Source organism: Leopardus geoffroyi, chromosome A2 (genome assembly GCF_018350155.1).
Source record: "Leopardus geoffroyi isolate Oge1 chromosome A2, O.geoffroyi_Oge1_pat1.0, whole genome shotgun sequence".
In the NCBI taxonomy this organism is placed as follows: domain Eukaryota; kingdom Metazoa; phylum Chordata; class Mammalia; order Carnivora; family Felidae; genus Leopardus; species Leopardus geoffroyi.
Genome location: NC_059331.1, coordinates 20318615 through 20343935, shown reverse-complemented (window position 1 = coordinate 20343935; position 25321 = coordinate 20318615). Strand labels below are relative to the sequence as shown.

Below are 25321 nucleotides of genomic sequence, written 5' to 3'. Positions count from 1 at the left end.
TCCTGAAAAACACATCACTAGCTCAATTATTTAATTTTGTTTTCCAAAAGGTGTCTCCATCTAGGCTGCCTCCAAACTTGACAGGAACTTCTTCCTTCTGGTCAGTAGTAGCCTAATACTATGTTACAATGCCTACAGCATTCACTTCACCTCATCTCATCAAATAGACATTTTATCATCTCTCATCATCACAAGAAGGGTGAGTGCAATACAGTAAGATATTTTGAGAGAAAAAGACCACATTCACATAATTTTATTGTAGTATATTATTATAATTGTTCTATTTTATCATTTTTTACTGCTAACCTCTTACTGTGCCTAATTTATAAAATTAAACTTTATCATAGGTATGTATGTATGTATAAGAAAAAAACACAGCATATATAGAGTTTGGTACTATCTGTGGCTTCAGTCATCCACTGGGGCCCTTGGAACATATCCCCCACTGGTAAAGGGGGACTACTGTAATCGATTTTTAAGAAAGATTTGAAAATAGCCACAGATTATTTAGGGAATTGAGGAACATTAGTGAAAGGAAAGGGATTATGATCTGTGGAGGACAAGCTGATACTCCACCACCTAGTAACTAATCCTCCCACACCTGGGCCTTTTCCAGTATCAGGGAAAGTCAATACTTTCATTATCTGCAGACTTAACAATCAGTTAAAATTCACTAAATGTACTACCAAATGCTTACACACAGAAAACAGTTAAAAAGAAAAACCCTCTCAACAAAATGATAAGGCAAATGCTATGGTATTACTACATTCTGACTGCTGACCCTTGTGATTTGTGATAAACACACTGGGGCTGGGTGGGGAGAGGAAGGCGTAGAGCCCATGACTTTACAAACCAAGAGGTTCTTTTACTAAAACACACATTCTCTGTACACTGACATAAAGAGGCTCTGAGATCTTGGATCGAGCTGTTCTGTGAAGCTTCAGAGAAAGAAGTGATGACTGAGAACCAGTACTTGGAAAGCTCAATCACCACATGAAACCAAAGCTATAACTTAAGGATTACAACCTCCAAGGGTACTAGTGAAAAGAATCCTGTGTAGCAGTAGAGGTCCAATTTTTAAAAGGAAGAAAAAGATGATTTTACAAAAAACAGTTCTAACACATCCAAGTGCCAAAATCAGAAAAACCCCAAGCTCTGTTTTTAGTAACACGTTACATCCCTCCTGTCCAAAATTGACCTTTACCTACTCCCAGTTATTAAAACTGACAAAACAACTCATCATTGTGGAAGCTTGATGGTCTCTGGAATGTCTTTTTAGATAGTCACATGTCTAAAAATTCTGTTCAGCTCAACAAAAACTTATTAACAACTACTATCTAGTGGGGACACAAAGGTAAAGCACAAACACAGGTCAGATCAAGTGTTAGTGAGGCCCAAAGTGAGTTTTGAAGGAAAAGTTGGACAGAGTTAGGTATGGGGGTGGGGTGGGGAAGACTAGAGATGGGGATCGGAGATGACCAGGGAAGAGGAGGGAAGAGTTCAAAGACAGGGAACTCTATAAGCAGTAATTCAAAGACAAGGAAGAGCAGAATATGCTAAAGGGAATCCAAGACATTTGTACTATTGGAGCATAAAGTGGGAAGTATGAGGAAAGAGTAGAAAATGAGCCTGGAGAAGTAAGAGAGCAAAGGTCATGGAGCACCCTGAATACATGCTAAGGAGATTGGATCTTAGCCTACAAGAAGGTCAGAATGACATGATCAGATCTGTCTTTTATAAAGATCACTCTGCACCACAGAATGTTGGATAAAAGAATAGGTATATGCAGTTTCAAACCAAAAACAAATCCCAGCTCATTTTTTTACTGTGACCTTGGGCAAGTCACTTAACCTCTCTGGGCCATGGTTTCTTCACCTGTAAAATGGAGGTACCCCCTACCTTCAAGGATTATTAAGAGGCTCAAGTGGGGAATTAATATAAGTGTAAACTGTATTATGAAGATAACACAGCTCAGTATTTAGCATGTGGTAAGTTCAAAGCATGGTCTGGGAGAAAAATTTGCTGGAAGAAATGTGAAGATGGAATAAAAGACAGGAAATAGAGCCAGTTAAAAAGCCAGAGGAAAGGCGAGACTTGAGAACTATTTAGGAGGTAAAATAAAGAGCTAAAGGAGTGCTGTTCTTCAAGCCTCAACAAGAGTAAAAGACACAAGAGGCTTCTCTTCCAGGTTTCCCTAACCAGTGGCTAGGGTGGCACTGTCACCTCTTCCTCAGACATCAGCCCAGGCTGGAGACCAGATGTCATGCATATCCCAGCTTTTACTATCAGCAATGCTGAAGAGACAGTAGGTATATCACAGAGTGGAAGCTCTTTGATGTCAGAGAGACCCAGGTTAATGGTGCTACTTAACTGGGACAAATTACTTACCTTCTCCCCATCTGGGTAATGACACCTACACTTCAGGTGCAGTAAGGGTTCACAAAGCATATGACCCAGCAACACAATAAACCCTTAACAACCTAGCACAGCACAAATCCTACACAGATGTGTAACTTATTTTACAACGTTTCTCATGAAAACACTACAGTCTTATCGCAGCTCGAGCCCATTTGAAAACACTAGTATGTGAGACATCCCAGTACACAGCAGTATGCTGGTTCTCATATAGACAATCAATGTTCCACTTAGGGAGAGCCTGTTTTTCTTTCCAGCATGTGTATAACATCTTCCACCATAATATGTGCTATCTGGTTTCTAAACAAATAAAACTGCTTTTGGAGAGCTCATCTCTGCAGACAGCAGCTAGGATACTGTACAGTTTTACCCAAAAGTTAAGTAAAAAATTGGCCCCAAGCCCAGAAAATAGGCATTCCAACCAGACAAAACTGGATAAACCAAATCTACAAACAATGAGTGAATAAAACAGTAGGAGAGAGAACGCACAGACAGTGAGAATAACACACACCAAAAGGCCCACTCCCAGAAGAAACAAATAGGGCTCTGGAATATATCAGTTCAGATCTCCAGCAGACAGGTGGGGCAAAAAGTTACCAAGCATAAGACACCACAGTTACTAAAAGAAAAATATCCAGGACACAGATAGTCTCCTTTTAAGCCAGAAATGAAATTTATATAAGCAGTAAGAACCAAATGTTCTACCCACGTTAAGATTCAAGACTCCTGGGATGCCTGGGTAGCTCAGTTGGTTAAACATCCAACTTTGGCTCAGGTCATGATCTCACAGTTCATGGGTTCAAGCCCCATGTCGGGCTCTGTGCTGACAGCTCAAAGCCTGGAGCCTGCTTCAGATTCTGTGTCTCCTCTCTGCCCCTCCCCTGCTCACATTCTGTCTGTCTTGCTCTTAAAATAAGTAAACATAAAAAATTTTTAAAAACAGATTCAAGACTCCTATGGCAGGCTAGATAGATTAAGAGACATAACCCGAGGAAGGAAGAATATCGGACGAAACAAAACTTAAACACATTAAATATGAAAGGCTAACAGTTTCTACTTCAATAGGCTATTTTATTGATGCTGTTACTACTTCATAGATTTGATTTCTCATAATACATGGATTTTATACTCCACAACACATCATTCTTTGCTACTTTTACTCATGGAATAATAGTATGAGAAGTGAGTCTTTAAGAGAGAAAAACTGGCCAAAATGCCCTTGACATGGAATTGTTCTTTAAGATGCTGCCATAGCACATGGTTTTAATTTTAATTAAAAAAAAAACCAACAACAACAAAGGAAAAAAATCAAGCCTTCCTCTAACCATCTAAAATGTTTTTTAAAACATTTAACCTGAAATATCCACTATAGAGTCAATAGATGAAAAGCAAGTCTAGCAGGGGCCATCTGACAGATGTGACTGTGCCACAGGCCTCTCTGATGGAGAATTTGGGCTGAGAGCACTGGTTCAGTGAGCATTGGTGAATTCCAATTTGCCCTAACCAGAGCTTGCAAAACAGGCCTGGTGAGGTTCTGAACAAATAAATCTACGAATATATGAAACAGATGGCTCTGCCAAAAAGACTTCTAACCTGTTAGAGGAAGGGTCTCTCTGAGAACATACACAGTAGAGCAAATTTCAGGGGAAGAGTTTCAAGACAATTTTTACAATATAATGTTATAATAAAAAGCACACAAAAAGCTTATTAATATTTAAACCCTTTACAAAATAAAATAACATTCATCCAAGTATTTATATATGCACAGGAAAAAAAAAAGACAAGAAGGAAATAAAGGAAATGCACTGGGACAACTGGGTGGCTCAGTCGGTTAAGCACCTGACTTCAGTTCAGGTCATGATCTCGTGGTTCACGAATTCGAGCCCTGCATTGGTCTCTCTGCTCTCAGCACAGAGCCCACTTCAGAATCTCTGTACCCCCTCTCTGCTCCTCCCTTGCTCGCATGCACTCTCTCTCTCTCTCTCCCTCTCTCAAAAATAACCATTAAAAAAAAAAGGAAATGCACCAAAAGGTTAACTGTTTTTATCTCTGGGTGGTAGTTTTACCAAAAAGTTAGGGGCACTTGGGTGGCTCAGTTGGTTAAGAGGCTGACTCTTAATTTCGGCTCCAGTGGTGATCTTGAGGTTCATGGGATCAAGCTCAGAGTGGGGCTCTGCTCTCTCTCGTTCTCTGCCCCTCCCCTGCTCATGTGTGCACATGCTCGTGTGCACTCTCTCAAAATGAAGAAATAAACTTTTAAAAAATGTTATTTTTATTTCTTTTGTTTTACTTTATAATTGTAAAATCAGCATTTTGCCTTTATACATGTATTTTCATTAAAGTCAAACTGTTAGCGAACAAATCCTCCTTGGCCTTATCCCCATCCTTAGTAGCATCATATTTTCCAGGCTGTGAATGCCCCTATTCATATCCACATCCAGGAACCATGTGCTCAAACTGCCAACAATAATTAACTGGGTACCTACTACAGGGGCCCCATCTTAGCTAGGGCTCACATGAAGGCCTAAACAGCATCTGAAAAAAGACCATCAATAGTCACCCTTGAAAAACCTATTCAAGTGCCCACATAAATACAGTACAAATAGTTTCATGTATGTACTCATGTAGATATACACACTGAAAATAATTCCAAAGGGTTACAATGTTCAGAAGTTAAACCCTCATGTGTTTTGCTGCTTGGACCAGTCAAGCAATTGTATGAAGATTCCAGCTTGCAAGCTTTCCTTATTCGTCCTCCTCATCATTTCCAAATCTTTTTAAGTCAACAATTCTCTAAGGCCCCCAATTCTTTTTTTTTTTTTTTTTTTTTTTTTGGTACAATACTTACCAACTCATCACCATACCACTTTAACAACTTCTCTTCTGCAAATGATCAAGAATTCTTTAAATTTATAGATTTTTGTCAACCATATTAACAATATTGCCTGCATACACTGCCTGTGGGTACTCACTCACTGAGTAGAAATTACCTCACTATTTAAGTCATTATTTCTTTCTCTTTTTTCTCCTTTTGCAAACAATAGTTCAATTTGAGTAAGGTAAAATGTTAGATGTAATTCCATTACATAATTACAGTACCTTTTTATTGGGAATGCAAAAAAGGAATCAGTGTTGGTGGGCCTACTGTAAATCTAGTTAAGGACTGAGTTAAGATTATATTTATTAAGTGTCTAATGAATGATAGAGACCCCAAATGCACCAGAGTTCAGAGAAGAAAGCAATAGCATCTGAGGTTTAAATGCTGCTGGAAGGGGTTCTGGAGGAGGCAGATCTTGAAACAACCCTGAAGCAAAGCAGAATTAGACAAACAAGGGGGTTGAGTTTGTCTTAACTAGCTGGCTCAGTCAGTGGAGCATGCCAACTCTTGATCTTGGGGTCACAGGTTCGAGCCCCATGTTGGGTATAGAGATTACTTAAAAATAAAATCTTAAAAAAAAAACAACAGAACTGGACAAGTGAAGAGGGAAGGAGAGGACATTCCACATAGGAATCATGGCTTGGATCTGAGGAGTACTGAAAAGGCAGAAAGTATCAGGTTTTCTGGAAAGGGAGATAAAATGATTCATCACTACATACTTATTAAACATCTCCTTTGACCAGCACTCGTAGACACTGAAGATACACAGAGAGAATCCTGGACATAGAGTGATGACTAGAACCCTTCAGGGATCATCCCATCAACTGACACAGATATGTAAGCACACACTGTGAGCAATCTGGCAAATACAACACGTGACTAAGGTTCAACTGATAAATGGATTAACAAAATGTAGTACATCCAGGGCCACCTGGCTGGCTCAGTTGGTTAAGCATCCAACTCTTGATTTTGGCTCAGGTCATGATCTCATGGTTCATGGGTTCGAGCCCCATATTGGGCTCCACAGTGATAGCACGGAGCCTCCTTGGGATTCTCTCTCTCCCTTTCTCTCTGCCCCTCCCCAGCTCACTCTCTCTCAAAATAAACTAAAAAGGGAATGAAGTACTGACACATGCTACAACATGGATGAACCTTGAAAACATCATGCTAAGTGAGACAAGCCAGTCACAGAAGGCCACATACTGTCTGATTCCATTTACCTGAAATGCCCAGAATAGGCAAACCCATAGAAACAGAAAGTGGATTAGTGGTGGTTACCACGCGATGGGGGGAAAGGGAGAATAGGGAGTGATGGCTTAATAAACGTGGGTTTCTTTTTGTAGTAATGAGATGCTCTGGAATTAGACAGTGGTAATGGTCGTATAACCTTGTGAATGTACTAAAAGCCACTCAACTGAACACTTAAAAATGGTGAAATTTATGATATGTGAATTATATTTCAGAAGAAGGAAGGAAGGAAGGAGCAAATAAGGTTCTACAGGATGGAGGAGATAATTTTGCCTTGAAAAGCTTGTGAAGGCTTTCCAGAGCAGGCAATGGATCTGAATATTAGAGCTTTAAGAAGAGAAGGATGAAGTCATTCAGAGAGAGAGAATGACATATGCTGAAGTCCAGTTCCATGGGAATATAGGTTGGGGGAATAAATGGGGAAATCGCAAGAGATGAGAAGCAGACAGGCCAGATCCTGATCTAGCAGTATCGTGAAGACCTTACTAAGAAGCCTGAACTTTGTCCTATACAAGGATTGGCAAACATGTGGCACTTGGTAACACTTTCCTTTCTCTGTCTCCGGCAGATATAACTAGTATACCATGAGTCCTTCTCTGCTGTGCTCAGAAATGGACTTGATATCAATCTCTATGCAATGCTCCCCATAGTCTATATGCCCCTAATGAGAGCCACTGAAAGATAAGTGGCATCATCTGAATTCCCAATTTAAAAGGAACACTGGTGGCTGTGTGAAGGCAAGGAAATTAGGCAGGAAGCTGCTATAACACTTGGCAAAAGGTGGGGACGCCCTGAACCAGAGTAGTGGCAATGAGAAAGGAGAAAAGAGGAAATATTAGAGACTAAGAAGAAAAAAACAGTAAGGGTTCAGTAGTCAACTGGAGCCCCATGAGGGCAGCCTTACTCACCACCATCTCCCCAGCACCCAACACAGTCCTTGGTACACAGGAAGGGCACCATAAATATCAACCAAATCGTTAAACGTTTCATCAACATTCTCTCATTGTATCTTCACTACAATACCATGAGGAAAGTAAGGTTATCCCCATTCCACAAAGAAGAAATCTAAGGTTTAGAGAGGTTAAGTGGCCTGTCCCAATTTTACCCAGCTAGAGAGTAGAATTCAATTTCAACTCAGACTGCTAACTCCAGACTCCAAGCTTTTATCCATGGCCCAGGTTTCCAGCTCAAACAATGGTGCAGATAATAGTGTTGTTAATAGGGACACCTGGGTGGCCCAGTCGGTTAAGGATCTGACCCTTGATTTCTTTGGCTCAGGTCATGATCTCACAGTTCCTAGGATCGAGCCCCACGTCAGGCTCCACGCTGACAGCATGGAGCCTGCTTGGGATTCTCTCTCTCTTTCTCTCTCTCTCTCTCTCTCTCTCTGCCCCTTCCCTACTCTCTCTATATAAAGTGTCGTTAATGGTAAAATCCCAGAAATAGCTGGAAAATGAACTGGGGTCAGAAAAACAGATTTGGGTGTTCCTACCATATTCAGGTAGCTGAAGCACCAATATGGAAGAGACTCAGGGAGTATGTATAGAAGGGAAAGGGTAGCCAAGCATGGGCCAAACCATGAGGGAGTAGAGAATAGCAGCCTGCACAGAAAGTCAGAGAGGCAGAGAAAGAACCAGCCAGGGAAGTACACTATCAGGAAATACATCAGCAAGATGGGCACAATCAAGAGTCAAATGCTACAAAAATTTCAGATATGGTGGGATCACTGGAACCACAAAGATATTTAGGGAAGGGATTCCAAAAGGAGTTAAAGGCTGCCTGGTGTTTCCTAAACCTGGTGTTTTCAGGGCATCAGAATCTGAAGAGCTTATTAAAAATACATAGTTCCCCAGTTTCCACCAATAGTGATCTTGTGTAAGTGACTCAGTCTCATTAAACCTCCATTTTCCCATCTCTAAACTGCAAATAATAGCATCAGCCTCATAGTTTTATTCTGAAGACTTAACATGCTTTAAAGAAGTCCTACACATGATTACGACCCTATTTGAAAACTGGCTTTTAGAAACCTCAGATACAGGAACCACACAAGGATTTTTAACTGGAGAGAGAAGGGTGAAAGGCAATCCTTTCAGAACTGCAAAGGTGAAAGAATGGAGGGAAAAAAATCAGCTGTCACAATCCAGGACTAGACCTGGAGGGCTTAGGTTAAGAGGAAGGCAAAGAAACCAGAAAGAATGGAGCAAGGGTAAGGCACTACCAAGGAAAACTCAAACAATTGCTGCACGGGAAGGAAAGGGAGGAATTAAATAGGACTCTGAGGCTTGAAGTCTGGATGACTCCAAAGAACAAAGGCATACCTTCACCCAAATCAGGAAGAACAACAGAAGGATAGCTGGTATTGGGAAGGGAAAAATGAAGAAATTCATGCAAGTTATTGGATAAGAGATGAGTGAAAATAAATGCCAAAAGAGCCAACTGGCAGTAAATGTGTTTCGGACAGGAAAGCAGTAAACCAATTAAGAATATGGTCTCTAGGGGGCATGGTTGGCTCAGTTAAGGGTCCAACTCTTGATTGATCTCAGCTCAGGTACTGATCTCAGGGTCGTTGAGTTCAAGCCTCACATTGGGTTCCATGCTGGGTGTGCAGCCTACTTTAAAAAAAAAAAAAAAAAAAAAAGGAGGAGGAGGAGGAGAATACGGGCTCTGAAAAAAAAAAAAAAAAAACACAAATAAAAAATAAAAAAGAATATGGGCAGGGGTGCCTGGGTGGCTCAGTCGGTTAAGTGTCCAACTTCGGTTCAGGTCATGATCTCAGTTTGTGGGTTCGAGCCCTGCATCGGGCTTTGTGCTGACAGCTCAGCTGAGCCTGTTTCAGATTCTGTGTCTCCCTCTCTCTCTGCCACTCTGCCACTCACACACACTCTCTGTCTCTCTCTAAAATATAAATAAACATTCAAGAAAAAATTTTAAAAAAATTAATGACTCTTTGTTTCAGTTCAGGTCATGATCTCACAGTTCGTGAGTTCAAGCCTCATATCAGGCTCCTTGCTGACAGTGCAAAGCCTACTTAGGGTTCTCTCTCTCCCCTCTTTCTCTGCCTCTCCCACATGCGTGTGCACACACTCTCTGTCTCAAAAATAAATAAGCTTAAAAAAAAAAAAAAAGAATATGGTCTCTAAGATGATATGGCCTGCGTCAGAGTCCCAGCATTGCCGTTTTCTAACTAAAGGACATTAAAAGGGGAACCTGGATGGCTCTGTGGGTTGAGCTTCTGACTCTTGATTTAGGCTCAGGTCATGATCTCACAGTTCCTGGGATCGAGCCCCACCTCAGGCTTTGTGCTAAGAGCATGGAGCCTACTTGGGATTCTCTCTCCCTCTCTCTCTGCTCCTCCCCTGCAAGCACTTTCACACACAAACTCTCTCTCTCTCAAAAAAATAAACATTTAAAAATAATAAATAAATACGAAGTTACCTAATTTCTCTAAACATATGTTTCTTCATTTATAAAATGAGAATAGTAATAGTGCATATCTCATATAAGATTATTTTTTAAATTAAGTGAAAAAATAGCACATTGCCTAGCATATGGTAAGTTAGTTTTCAATAAATGTTGATTATCTTTAGCTACTCCATGATGACAACAGTGTTAACAGCAATGCTTTGGAGAAACTAAGTCATATTATCCAAAAGTCAAAAATTTTCCCAACTCTGAGACAGGACAGGAAAGGAGAGGATTCTTTGAATTTTGAAATCAAGGAATTAGTGTCTAAATTAGTACCATTAGTACCATTTCACAAGCTAGGCCTTCTTCATTCTTGACTATTTAATTATCACATCCTTTGAACTCTGGGGTTTAAAAACATTTCTGTAGGGGCGCCTGGGTGGCTCAGCCAGTTAAGCATCTGACTTTGGCTCAATAATGATCTCACAGGTCGTGAGTTCAAGCTCCACATCAGGCTCTATGCTAACAGCTCAGAGCCAGGAGCCTGTTTTAGATTCTCTCTCTCTCTCTCTCTCTCTCTCTCTCTGCCCCTCTCCTACTCACTCTCTCTCTCTTTCTCAAAAAATTAATAAACATTAAAAAATTTAAAAAATTCTATAAATGTTCTTACCTTGAAGCAAAGTCCACTTTAGTTCAGTCACTTATTCAACAAGCATTTATTGCAAAACTATTAGCACAATGAATTATGCTAAATACTGTATGATGAAAAATAATACACAATGTAAATGTGGTAACTGTACTAAAGGGGATTACAAACCAGAAGGTAAAAAAAGAAAAAAGAAAAAACTTATGCAAATATCTGAAGTACCAGGCATATTGTGAAATGTCACTGATATACTGCTAGTCATGAGAGTCAGAGGAGGGAAGACTCACTTCCAATATGGATAAAGCTGTCATCTGAACTAAGCCTACCAAGATGGTCATAATTTCAATGGCCAGAACTCAGGGGAAACAACATGAACATAACCAAAGGAAACAATGTGAATATAGATGCAAAGGTATGCTCCAGGAAGAGCCGGGAATCAAGACTAACTGAAGATCTAGCCATGAGGTAACCAGTCTTATGCTGAGGACAAATGAGAGGGAAGAGCCACAGGGTAAAGCCTGGATTTCCTGGGACGGGCCAGGTGGGGAAGCCAGAAACTTGTTTGGGGAGCAGAATGGTGGCTATGGTTCCATACATGTTGAGTAGGACACTTCTAAAACCACCTCCTCACAGCTGATAGGCTTTTAAAGCTGGATAGGACTTCAGACTCTAACTCAGCCCTTCTGTCCTTCTGACCGAGGACACCAAGACCAAGAGAGGTGACTGAATTGCCCAAGCCATGAAGTTAGTGGCCAAGATGTAGCTGCAGTCCTGGTCTGCAGACTCAATTCAGTGCACTTTACAGTAATTCCCCTGGTCAGACAAAAATGTCCAAAAGCCAGGAAGAAATGTGGGTTTACTGCTTGATAAAGAAACAAGGGTTATAGAATTGAGTCACTTAGAGAGCCTGAGGTGGTGGGAGTGGAAGAGCTAGGTCTCTGAGGGCCAGGATACAGAGGGAATAGAAGGAAAACAACAAACCTGGGTTACATCCATATCCGGGGGGACAAAAGGAAGGACTTTTACAAAGGCACATGTGAGAGGAAGGCAGAGAATTAAGACAGTGCAGAATCCTAGAAGCCAAGGTCAATGTCTCCTCTTCGGCTAAAACACACATGTTCAAAAAATATCTGCTGAATGAATGAATGGATGAATAAAGACAGAATGAGACAAAATATGTTTGCACCCCACGTAGGTAAAGCACTGTACTAAGCACTTTATGTGGGAGTATATGAGATAATCTCACAACAATCTGATGAGACAGAATTATCATGATTATCCTCACTACCATTCAAGAGGAGAAAACAAACTTATAAATTGCCCAAGTTAAACAGCAGGTATCAGAGTCAGGATTAAAAATCAAGTCCTCACTATCTGGGAAATAGTGTTAATTTTTAGTAGGGTAGAAAATGGCAAGGTAATGATGTTTAAAAAAAACAGAATGTTCTTATTAGTAAGACATATACACTCAATGACAATATCTGAGATTTAGCTTTAAAACATACCCACAACAGGGGCACGTGGGTGGCCAAGTCGGTTCAGCTCAGGTCATGACCTTGCAGTTCATGAGTTCGAGCCCCACATCAGGCTCTGTGCTGACAGCTCAGAGCCTGGAGCCTGCTTCAGATTCTGTGTTTCCCTCTCTCTCTGCCCCTCCCCTGCTCACACTCTGTGTCTCTCTCTCAAAAATAAACATTAAAAAATAAAATGAGGGGCGCCTGGGTGGCTCAGTCGGTTGAGCGTCTGACTTCGGCTCAGGTCATGATCTCACGGTCCGTGAATTCCAGCCCCACGTCGGGCTCTGTGCTGATGGCTCAGAGCCTAGAGCCTGTTTCAGATTCTGTGTCTCCCTCTCTCTCTGACCCTCCCCCGTTCATGCTCTGTCTCTCTCTGTCTCAAAAATAAATAAACATTAAAAAAAAATTTTTTTTTAATAAAATGAATAAATAAACATAAAAAAAAATTTAACATACCAACAACAACAAAAAAGTGAGGAGGACAATTGAAAGAAAAAATTGGGGAAATGCTGATAATTGTTGAAACTGGGTGATGGGTACATGGGGTTGATACACTATACTCCCTGTTGCTGTATATGTTTGAAATTTTCCATAGTAAAAAGTTCATTCATGCGTGACTTCCCTCCCTGCAAAGATGGTGGGGAGTGAGAAGTTGGTCAAAACAAGGGAGAACAAACATCCAGAAGAAAAAATGTTGTCCCAACAACATGGATTTCACCTCAGAAAAAGTGTTCAGGAGACATATAAGACCAGAAGCCAGAACACAAAACATTAAGACACATAGATAAAACAGGTGGTAGGGAAATGGCAGTAAAACTGCATTTTAGATAAGAAACAAGGATAGGAAGGAGAAGGCTAGGGTAGCATGAGAGGCCCAGAACTAAGTAAAGTTATTATGGTTCTACCTTGCATGTAAGGTAAAAACTAAAAGGGGAGAGAACAGGAAGATGCTAGAAAGGAGACACCGATTAATCAACTAATTGATCGATAATATATGAAATAAATACATGAAAAAATGCTCATTCTCCTCAACAAGAAAATGTTATCTGGGCTTCAAACAAATTAGTTACATAGGCTTCAAATTGGCAAAGATTAAATATATTGATAATGTTCAGTGCTAAAGAAGAAAAAATACAATCTTTTTAAAGTTATTTGGTAACGTCTAGAAAAATTTTATTTATTTATTTCTTTTTTTTTTATTTTTTTTTTTTTTAATTTTTTTTTCAACGTTTATTTATTTTTGGGACAGAGAGAGACAGAGCATGAACGGGGGAGGGGCAGAGAGAGAGGGAGACACAGAATCGGAAACAGGCTCCAGGCTCTGAGCCATCAGCCCAGAGCCTGACGCGGGGCTCGAACTCACGGACTGCGAGATCGTGACCTGGCTGAAGTCGGATGCTTAACCGACTGCACCACCCAGGCGCCCCTGTTTATTTATTTCTGAGAGAGAGGGAGAGAGAGAAACAGAGCGTGAGTTGGCAGAGGGTGGGGAGGGGGTGCAGAGAGACAGGGAGTCATAGAATCCAAAGCAGGCTCCAGGCTCTCAGCTATCAGCGCAGAGTTTGATGTGGGGCTCGAACTCACAACCCATAAGATCATGACCTGAGGCAAAGTCAGATGCTTAACTGACTGAGCCACCTAGGTGCCCCTATTGCTAGAAAAATTTTAAACATGCATATCTTTTGTTTGTTTTTTTAATTTTTTAATGTTTGTTTATCGTTGAGAGAGAGAGAGACAGAGTGCAAGCAGGGGAGGGGCAGACAGAGAGGGAGACAGAATCTAAAGCAGGTTCCAGGCTCTGAGCTATCAGCACAGCACCTAATGTGGGGCTCGAACTCACAAACCATGAGATTATGACCTGAGCTGAAGTACCATGCTTAGCTGACTCAGCCACCCAGGCACCCCAACATGTGTATCCTTTGACAAAGAAATTCTACTTGTAGGAGTTTGTCCTAGGAAGTATACAATGTATATAAAGATGTATACAATGTATACAAAGAGGTGCATTGTGTATATATATACATATACATATATATACACACATATACATATATATATATATATACACACACACAAGGATGCTTGTTGCTACAAAGACAGAAACAAATGTCTGTCACCAGGGGACTAGAAAAGTTGATACAATGCAATATAATACTATGTAACTATTAAAATATATGATAGATACATGTACTAAACAGGAGAAAATGTTCAAGATAAAACCATTAAGCCAAACCACAAAGCATTAAGAGACCTAGATAAAACAGGTGGTAAGGAAATATAGTTATATATTATATATTAGTTATATACATATTGAAAAATATTTGGGGGCGCCTGGGTGGCGCAGTCGGTTAAGCATCCGACTTCAGCCAGGTCACGATCTCGCGGTCCGTGAGTTCGAGCCCCGCGTCGGGCTCTGGGCTGATGGCTCAGAGCCTGGAGCCTGCTTCTGATTCTGTGTCTCCCTCTCTCTCTGCCCCTCCCCCGTTCATGCTCTGTCTCTCTCTGTCCCCCCAAAAAATAAATAAACGTTGAAAAATATTTGTAGAAGAGTAGCTATATTGTGATCCCATTTCTGTAAAAAGGAATTACTTACCTCTCTCTTTCACATACATTCACATTAGCATACATAGTAGAAAAAAATGTGAATAAATATAGACTGAATTCTTAATGGTGATTAACACTGAGACATGGGATTCTGGTTTCCTTTCCTTACTTAAAAAATGCCTGAATTTTACCGTGCTCATATATTACTGGTATAATCAGCGGGGTGGGGGTGGGGTTAAAAAGTTAAGGACTTTCCAAAGCAAGAGACTCTGAGCAATGAAAGTGTCATGACACAAAGACAAGGGGGAAAAATAGGGAGCACAAGCCTTAAAGTGAGGTCATGGTCAAGAATGAGGGAGAGGGGAGCCCGGGGCTCAGTTGGTTAAGCATCCAACTCTTGGTTTCAGCTCAGCTCATGATCTCACGGTGCCTGGGATTGAGCCCTCCCCAGAGCCTGTTTGGAATTCTCCCTATCCCTCACTCTCTGTCCCCACCACCATGTTCTCTCTCTCTCTTTCTCTCTCTCAAAATAAATAAAGAAACTTAAAAAAAAAAAAAAATGAATGAGGGAGATGGAGGGCAGGTCTAGGGCCTAAGGGAAAAATGAGCCTTGGGGCAGTGCCTGGCTGGCTCAGTCAGTGGAGCTACAACTCTTGATCTTCAGGTTGTGGGTTCAAGCCCCACACTGGGTAAAGATTACTTTAAAAATATAAAAAATTAAAAAAAAAAAAAAAAGAGAGAGAGAGGCACCTGGGTGTCTCAGTCAGTTGAGCCTCTGACTTCAGCTCAGGTCATGGTCTGTGTTCATGAGTTAAAGTCCCATATCAGGCTCTCTGCTGTCAGCACAGAGCCCACTTTGGATCCTCTGTCTCCCTCTCTCTCTGCCCTTCGCCCACTTATGTGCAAGCTCCCTCTCTTTCTCTCAAAAATAATAAATATTAAAAATAAAAAACAAAAGAAACAAAAATTTTAAAAAGAAAAAAAAAGAAAAAATGAGCTTTGGGAAACATGCAAGCAGTTGCTATGGGAATGGGACCCTAAGAAGGCAGCACAGGAGCACCATGAGGGTCAGAGCTCAACTCAACTGAAGCAGTGGGAACTGCGGTCAGTCAACACATCCCATTTTCCTGATTCCTTAGAAACACTAAACAACCTAGGGTTAACAAAAGAAGCCAGAGATGAAAGTTTAGGGATGGCAACTGGCAGAACAGACAGTATACAAAGTCAGGCAGGCAAAGGGTTATCAGACCCAGGGAAGGCAGCACTGAAACTGTGGGCCATGGCAAACCAGCATCCAAGCTGAGGTGGGTGAAACAGTGGGGAAGAGAAAGGTGGAGAAACGGTGTGGGGAACACAGTGGAACTGGAAGGCACAATGAGGGCAGAGAGCCTGAGCTCAAGTCAGAATCACACCTAAAGAATTCTTTCCCACATTTTCTGGGGTCCAATTTCTATACATCATTATGTTAGGAGGAAGACCACTACTAGTGTCAAATATTGCAAAAAACATTTCCACCTGATTCTGGGTTTTTCCCTTGACCAATAAGTGATGTGTGAGGACAGTGGAGCTCCACTCCCTCTAGGTTCCTCCCCCATTCAGCCTCTTCCAGAGTTTCCAGGCAACTATTAACACAGCAGATGCTCTACTTCCTGCGTGGCACTACATTCTTTGTGGGTATCCTTTCCTAGCCAGAAGCCTGGAATAAGGGGTAACTGTCCCCCCAAACTGAAGCCCTAACAATATCCTATAAGGACATAAAAGGGGTCCTAAACTTAGGATCAGAAAACCTAGAAGCTTTCTTCTTAATGGCTTTGTGCACTTGAAAGCAAGCTACTTCACTTTTGTGTTTGTTTCCTCAACTGTAAAATGGGGCTACCTGCTTCACAGGGTTGTTGGGAGGGTAAAGTAAAGGAAATGTATATGAAAGTTATGAGCTGTAATACCATACATGTGCAAGGTATACTTATAAAGCAAACATTTTCATTTCTGCCTATGTATAACTTTCACTGATGATGTTTTAAGACCGTAAGTGGGCGCTAGTAAAGCCAATGTGCCTATGCTGGCTGAAATGATTTTTGTTTTTATTGCTTCTAACCTACATTACAACAATTTCCTTCTCAAAATCTCAACACTGCTCACAGAATATCTTCAACAGTTGCTTGCCACATTTAATGTGCCTTATACTTTCAGTTTTCCTTATCTCATATCAATTTTTACCTTTAACTACTTTTCATGCTTTCCTTTTCTGCAGTATATTTGTCACCTGCATGAAAGAAGACTACATTATATAGGCTTTAATAAGGTTCCTCACACTTGGCCTTCAGTGGGATTCTTATGTGATCTGATCAACCATGAAAATTTAAATCAATTTAGATAGTACACCCTCAAGTTATCTTACCACAAAGAAGAACCAAGAGGGTGACTTATGAAATTGGCACAATTCCATAATTTCTAGGTTAGTAACTCAGAACACATAGCCTCCTAACAAAGAATTAATTCATCAGTTCCAGTTTTGGTACAGGATTAGGCTAAGCAAAGAACTAGTACAGATAATTTCATAGTCACTGAGTTCAAATTCCTGAATGAAGTTTGAGCAACTAATCTTGTATCCTGAAAATGGTGACATTGAGCTCAATTCCAAAAGGTCCATCAGCCGGTAAAAGTCACAACATCCTGGTGTTAAATTCGTTACCCACTCCCAGGCTGGCCACTAGCTGTCTGGAGACCTTGTGACCCAAACTGACTAGTCACTCTTCTTCGTGCATGAGGACAAAGCGCTCAGAGCAGTAAATGGCCAAAGGAAAATCTAGATAATACCAATGAAAAACTTCCATTTTTTCCAAATGAAACTTTTGCCAGACCCACAGAAAGCAAGTAATAGCGCCCCCAGCCTGAAAACTATGAACATACAGAATAAGCAACACATTTTCAATCAAAATAAAGTATTGCTTTTAACAACCTGTAAGTACAAAGGCAGAAGCACTGTTTCAGCCAGGATCAGACACAGGCTTAAAATCAGAACGCTCATCACACCACCAGCTCCACAAGGAATGATTTCCTGTCACTTCATATGCAGAGGTCATTCATTTGTTCATTCCACAAAGATTTACTGAGTAGCTACTCAGTGCCAGAGATGGTTAGGTATTAGGATATAAGGATACATAAGACAAGGTCCTGCTCTCAAGCAGATTACAACCTAGCCTGTAAAACACACAAATATACCAAAAGTTAAGAGTACAGTGTACAGAGTAATTATGAAAGAAGCTTGGACAGAACTGCAATGGCCAGATAAAGGAGAGGCATTCAGCTTAATCCAGAAAGAATCAAAGAATCTTTTAAGAGATGGTAGTGCCTTAATTCCTGGTAAATGCAAGACTAAGAGTCAGAAAATCACTAGAATGGGAAAGAAAGTTAGGAGAGGAATAGCTTCAGCATGCTGGGATGTTCAAGGAGTTCACTGTAACTACAGCTTCAAGTGCCAGAGAAATTGTGGCAGAAGAGGGACTAGAAAGAAGACACAGGAGTGGCTGAGTCTAAAGGTGAGATGTTGAAATAGAGACATACTAGGATCTAGATGTTCACAGTATTTTAAGGCTAAAGGAATATTATTTACTTTTAACAGAAGTTAAAGACCAGCCACAATGGAGGAGGGATTTGACTAAGGAAAACTGGAAGAGTTGTAGGGCCGGTTATTTCTAATTACTTCTATCTGGCTTATACTTATTCTTACTTTTCTCTTGACTTCTTTTTTTCCTCCCATAGGGAAAAAATAAAACTGAACAATTCTGTAACAAAGGCTGTCAACCTTCTGTTCATCAAAAACTTTCTGAACAGAGTGCTATATTCTATCAAAATACCCCAAATTAGAGAAAGATGACAAATCTCTCTAGCATCTGGAGCCTTCCTAGCAAAAAGACCAAAGCCAGGTCTCTGATAAGACGAAAGCTAGAGAAACATCCTGACCATGGGATACACAGAACATGATGCTGCCTGTCATACTCTAGCAGTGTAAATGGGAATGCTTACAGTTCTCAAAACAAGGACATGCCGAACAGTTACCTCCTGGCTTCTCCATAGAAAGTGCCAGGAAAAAAACCTACCAGTGCCAGGAATGACCTTGGACTTTATAGTGTGGACTCCTGCCCACCAGTACTAGATGAAGACTACCTCGGCAATTCTCTCACCTGTCCAGAGTACAAACAGGTGCAGACAGCAGGCTGCCTTCCTCACCAGACAAAGAAACTGAGCCCCTCATCCATGCACAGCACCTGGCTATGCTCCTACTACTAATACTACTGAAAATAGTGCCCCCATTACTACTTCTAACTACACTAACAGCTACTAAGAGCAAGACACTACTACTAACAGCAAGCACTGACTACCTACAAAGTACTAGGCCTTCATCTTCAGTCCCCAATACAATCTGCAGAGAAGGTTATACTATCCTCATTTTACAGAAGGAAAAAAATAAATAAATAAAACAAGGCTCAGAAAGGTTAACAGCTTACCCAGGTCAAAAAGCAAGAAAGAAGTAGAGGTGGGATGACTCCAAAGACCATGCCCTTCCTATTGTACTAGACACCTCAGAATTTTCCTACATAAAGCAAAATCACAGGGCGCCTGTGTGGCTCAGTCAGTTAAGTGTCCGACTTCGGCTCAGGTCATGATCTCACAGTTTGTGGGTTCGAGCCCCGCATTGGGCTCTGTACTGACAGCTCAGAGCCTGGAGCCTGCTTTGGATTCTGTAACTCCCTCTCTCTCTCTGCCCCTTCCCTGCTCAAGTTCTGTCTCTCAAAAAATAAATAAACGTTAAAAAAATTATAAAAAAAAAAAAAAAAAGCAAAAACTCTAAGGCTTCTTTCCAAGAGTTTCTGAAGTCAATCCATTTGACTAAGAGGTATTCAAAAACACTTCTTTCAGCAATCACTTTGCTTTTAAAACAACATATGTTGGGGCACCTGGGTGGCTCAGTCGGTTAAGCTTCTGACTTCCGCTCAGGTCATGATCTCACGGTCCATGAGTTCGAGCCCGACATCAGGCTCTGTGCTGACAGCTCAGAGCCTGGAGCCTGCTTTGGATTCTGTGTCTCTGTCTCTCTCTGCCCCTCCCCCACTTGTGCTCTGTCTCTCTATCAAAAATAAATAAAATGTAAGAATAAAAAATTTTTTTTCAAAACAACATATGTAAACCATTTTTTCTTTTCTTTGATCAAGTGAACATTCTACACAGAAAATGAAAGATATTTTAAAGAATTTATCATGTGAGTGCCTTGGATTTTTGGCCAAAATATAAACACAGAGAGAGAAGAGAGCAAAGGACAGAATTTCATTCTACTAGATCAGAATGGAGATTAACGATTAAGGCAAAAAATTTTTTTTCAAATATAATTTACATTATATTGTATGCAGTGAAAACCAAGAGGCAAGCAATTTCAAATAGACTGAGCCTTACCTCAATCTTATTCCTCCTGTTCTAGGGGACAGCACTCCAAGTGATCAGCAGACACTCCCAGCCTACATACAGTGAACCAGACAAAGGGGGTAAGCAACGCCTTCATGCTCCCAAACCACAGTGGAAAGGAAAGTGTGACGGCTTCCTGGGGAACCCAAGCACATATACAGTATTTATAAATCACTATTCACAAACACACACAGAAACAAAATGTTACCTGTGGTTTGTCTACAGAAATACTTAAAGTTAACAGGTGTATTTAAATTAATGCAAAAACAATCCCATACTAATGTGAACACATTATAGCTCACCTTTTTCATGAAAATATATGAAGACAATCAATTTTCACTAGTCAAAATTAATACTGTATAAAAAACTTCATTCAGCAGCTTTACCAATTAAAAGCATAATATACCTGAACCACTTCTTCTCTCACAGACCTATAACCACTTCTGAACTAAGAACTACTATTAAAATGCCAAAAATATCACCATTGTAAAGATGCCCAACACAGTACCTGTCATAATTCAACAGACACTGGTTTATGAAAGAGTTAACTATTTAAAATATAAAAATTTAAAAGAGACAGAAATCAAGGGACATACAGGATTTTTTAAAGATTAAGGGGGGAAAACCAGAACTATTAGTACAACCTACAGATAGTCAGAATTACCTCACATTTCACTGAAAATTTATAGACTCCAACTGGGCAGTATCTCTTAACACTCTAAATAAACTCAGAAGGTGCAATGGTCTGATACTGCCATTTGTTGTATAGAGTTTGATACCTCATCTACAGACAACACACCAACTTTGCCTGAATGCTACACACAGAGCTCTGGTGCACAGCTGCAGGCCTCAGAGCTGGAGTTTGCACATTGCCTTCAATAATACAGATGAGACACAGTGTGCAGACCAAATTCACTGAAGACGGAGAACACTTCTAGTGAAGAAGATAATGTTCTGTAAAAGCTCAAATGGCAGTCACTAAGATTTAACAGATTCAACATAATGACTTCATGGCAGCAGGAGAAAATGAAGTTTCATGGATTAGGGATACAAAGAACATTTAACAACATAAACTGTTAGGGTTTTCACATCCCTCTGTAGAGTTGCACACATTAAACAATGACACACAAATTAGTGAAAACAGGCTCTGAAATTAATTTAGATTTCTAAGAATTGGACTGAAAACCCCTAGAATTTACATATATTATGGTGTCTAAGTTTGTCTAGCATTACAAACAATAGCCACAGTGCTGAAATGAAAGTATGAGTCACAATTCAAAAACAGGAGGAAAAAAAAAAAAAGTACAGAAGAAAGCTTTGGATCCAAATACCACAAAGAAATTCTTTACTTAAAATACTGTCAAGGACAGCTACCATTCTGACTTGGAGTGAAAAGGAATGATTCCACAGTAGTCTTCTACTCTGGAACAAACTCATTCAGCCCCCAAAAGCCCTTTCCAGCCCCATCCACCTTGGTGTCCAGTCACTAACATAGTCAGCCACATCCACTAGCAAGCACGGGAATTCTAACAGATCTGAGTCACCCACTCCCCCGCAGTAAGAGGTCATTCTCTATCAGAAAGCCCACTCTGCAAAGTTCTCCTGTTCATCTCCCAGGCTGCCATCACCGTGGCCCACATAAAGCAACCTACCAAACTCGGCACCCTACCAACACTTCTCTACACTCTCCAAATCACAACTCCAGCTCACCCTAACACCAAGGGAGGCAACGCTGCTCACCGTGACACTCTGGTGACATTCAGTTCCCTGTCTGAGAACCCCTCAACGCCAGGATACATCTGGGCCGGAGAATCCAGCTCTTTGCTCAACTCCTCTGTGCCCAGCTGAGCTTCCAGCCGTTCCAGGAACCAATCACTGGTTACCCCAGAGAAGCTAAACTCCCAGTGCCTCTACTCCCCAGCCAGACCCCAGTCGGCCAAATTCACAGACGTGGGACGGAGGGGGCGCGGGGGGAGACACATCCCGATGTGCCTTAGGGACCAGGCACACAGAGGGCCCTAGAATTCCAAACGCAAGCCCCCCCACATCCACCCCACTATGGTTAGCTTCCAGGGTGTCCGCATTAAGCGTCAAGAGCGCACACCACTGGAGTTAAGTCTCCGAGCCCCTGTGACTCCCTTTCTGGCTACCAAGATACTAAATACCAAGCCACAGAGGCCCCGGGTCGAGGCCAAAACCCCAGCCAAGGCTCCGGCCACTGGAGTTCCCCAGTGGGGATCCAGCGCCCCAAGGCCCGGGCCGCTGGGACGGGCTTGCTGCCCCAGGCCGCTGAGCGCCACGGGCCCGGGCCGCGTCCCCACTCGTCCCCCATTGTTGCCGTCCCGGCGGCCCAAGCCCGGAGCCGGGGGCCAGCACCGGCACTCACCTCCTGCGCCGCGGCTCCGGGCCGCGCCGGGCCGGGCAGGGCCAACTGGCTGCGCTTCCCGCTTCTCCTGCTCGGCTGCGTCTGCGGCGGCGGGGGCGGAGGTGGCGGCTGAGGCGGGAAGCGGCCGGCCAGGCCCGGGCGCCGCGGGCTGGCTCGGGCCGAGAGTCGGTCTTCTCCGGCGGCGGCGCTCGCAGGCTCCTCTCGCGGTCCGCGCCAGAAAGTGTCCCCCTCCTGGACCGCGCGCCCGGCCGCCCGGACGGGAACACGCGCCGCCGACAGGAAAGTTCCGCTGAGAGCTGCCCGGAGGCCGTTCTTCCCCAGTGCCGGGTAGACCGTAATTCGTCCCTAGGTAGAACCATCTGTGCTACAGATGACCGTTTCAGGAGTGAATGTGGCACGCAAATCCCAGGCCTGAATCCACCTGGGAATGGTTCCGGGGTGGGTGGGACAGAATGGGTTTGCACCCCACCAGCCACCAGTGCTTCAATTGAGCCTCGGTTCCTCCTTATTCCTCACTTGGGGGAGGCTTGTGAGGATTGAATGCGATGATGCAAGTGGCTGGCACGGAGATATGGGGTTCAACATTGAGGCACGGTCATTGGCAATGCTGCCAATGATGATCGCTGCTATTACTACCGTCTCATACAGAGGTTGTGCACAACCCTCAAGGACCCATGAAATTGATGTGTACCATGTAACTCTCGGTTTTCCCCCCTCCACCCCCACCTCCTGTCCCGTTTCCTGTTGTCTGAGGCTATCTTCAGAATTTCCTGAAAGAGCAGCAGGGACAAGAAAGGGCTTTGTAAATCACTGACACGGGGGGGGGGGGGGGGCGGGTGGGTATGGAGCGGTTGGAAGGGTAAGGATGCAGATTCTCCTTCCTTAAATTGGGAATTGCTGCCCTGTGGGCGCCAGTTAATGAGAAGAGTGTATTGTGTCAGCTCTCTCCACTACAGCCCCAGGTCGTTATCCTCCTCCTCCTCCTCCTCCTCCTCCTCCTCCTCCTCCTCCTCCTCCTCCTCCTCCCAGTAAGTGAACACTGGCAAGATGCTGAGAAAATTATAAAAGCAGATCTTTTTTTTTTTTTTTTTGGAAGACTTGTTTTGTTTTCCTCACAAAATCAAGAGGATAAAAAATCCTTTCTCTTCCCTACTTCCCTTTTCTTCTGAGCCTTCACACTTCTGGATATCAGACATAGTTATTTTTGGAACAAATTAGGTTATAAAAATACAAGTGTGTGTTCCAAACTATGGGTGGGAATTTATATCTTCAGAGGTGCTCCAAAAAGTATTACAGCTTTCACACGTTCTCAAATTTCCCATTCTCAGTCCTGTGGCTACTGACACTCAGGAAAGTTTACCCTGATACCCTTCTCCCTTGTCTGAAGAGACTTTCCAAAGGGCTCTGATATCAGTCACTTGTACCTGAATGAAATTTTGTCACTGTGTCACACATATACACACATATATTTCCTTCTAGATTATCTCCTGGGAGTAAGGAAAGGGCTCTGCCTGTCTAAAGGCATTGTGATAGCCATTTGGAAACATCAGGCTCCTGGGTTACAAAGCACACTCAAATCCTTTGAAGGCTCTGAGTTCCCTCAAGTAAGAGGAATTCATCCTAGGCTCTTAAAGGACAAAGGATCCCTCAAAAGCTGGTTCACTTCTCTCAGCATCCTGAGGTCAGATTAGCATTCTGATGCCTTTCTGCTCCACGCTTTGCATTTTCCCCAGTTGTCTCTTAGCTTGGACTCTTGGTATGTGGCACATAAACGGATTTGGTGTCAAGGGCTGAAGTTTAGACAAGAATCTTAAAGATGACCAAAGGGAGAATAAAGAGACCAGTGAGGCTGGGCAAAGGCTTGAAAAAGGAATCTTATTGTTTATCTCCCCCCTAAAAGACTAAATACACAACCATCAAAGATACCCACACTTACGTTCCTCCTTTGTCACTGAGGTTGGAGCAACAAGGGCCGGGCTGACTCCCCTGGTAATAGAAGCCCCTTCCATTCCCTCCTCCCAAGATGCTATTGCCCTTCTGTGACATCATGGTTTCCTTGACTTCCAAAGCTTCCCTGACTACTTGGATGATGTTATGCTCTCACAACTACCTTTGGAGATCATGTTATCCCCAATCCACCTGTAGGAAAATGGGTTCTATTGGGGGGAATTTCTAGAGTGAGTTACATGTATACCTACCCATTGATGGCCCTACCTTCAAACGAGGTTTAAAAATCTGAGATCTTCCTGAGACAAAACACATCAGCAACTTGCTAGTCAATCAGAAACTAGAACTAGGCCTTCTCCATCACTATGAACTCACACCTGGAAAAAACACCCTCTACCTTTACCCTGTTTCACCACCTCCTCATTCCTTAGAAGCCAGCTCAATGCTTCCTCCATCAGCCAAACTTGAGCCCATCCCCACTTCTGGATGCCAAAGATCCTAGATGCCATCATCACTATGAGCCAGGCTCCAAAGTGGCAGATAATTTTGTCTCTTCAATAGCCATCCTATTCTTGGGATATTTTTTAAACTTTTTGTTTACACACCACTTCCCTCATACTAGATTATAATTTCTAGGAGGCTTTTTACAATTTTTTTAAAGTAGGCTCCACGCCTAATGTGGGGTGTGAACTCAAGACCCCGATATCAAGAGTCGCATGTTCTATCAACTGAGCCAGCCAGGTGCCCCTCTGGGAAGCTTTTTAAAGAAATCCACCGCAATGTCTAATGAAATCCTGGAATAATTGCTGTACCATAAAATTCCATTTATGTTTGGCAATTACTTACTGGGTACCAGACACTACACTGGATACTAG

General features: G+C 42.2%; 1 protein-coding gene across 3 annotated transcripts in view; it reads right to left on the bottom strand.

Annotated features, from left to right (window-relative positions):
- Window positions 1–22819, bottom strand: part of RAD54L2 (RAD54 like 2) — a 116566-nt gene extending 93747 nt beyond the window's left edge. Inside the window, exons 1-2 of one of the 3 annotated variants that reach the window (XM_045492970.1) lie at window positions 22500–22819; window positions 20105–20249 (exon numbers count right to left, since the gene is read on the bottom strand). The gene's annotated coding sequence lies outside the window, so the exon portion shown is untranslated. The remainder of the gene's footprint in view (window positions 1–20104; window positions 20250–22499) is intronic. The other 2 variants (XM_045492972.1, XM_045492971.1) reach the window with 2 other exon arrangements.
- Window positions 22820–25321: the final 2502 nt, after the last annotated feature.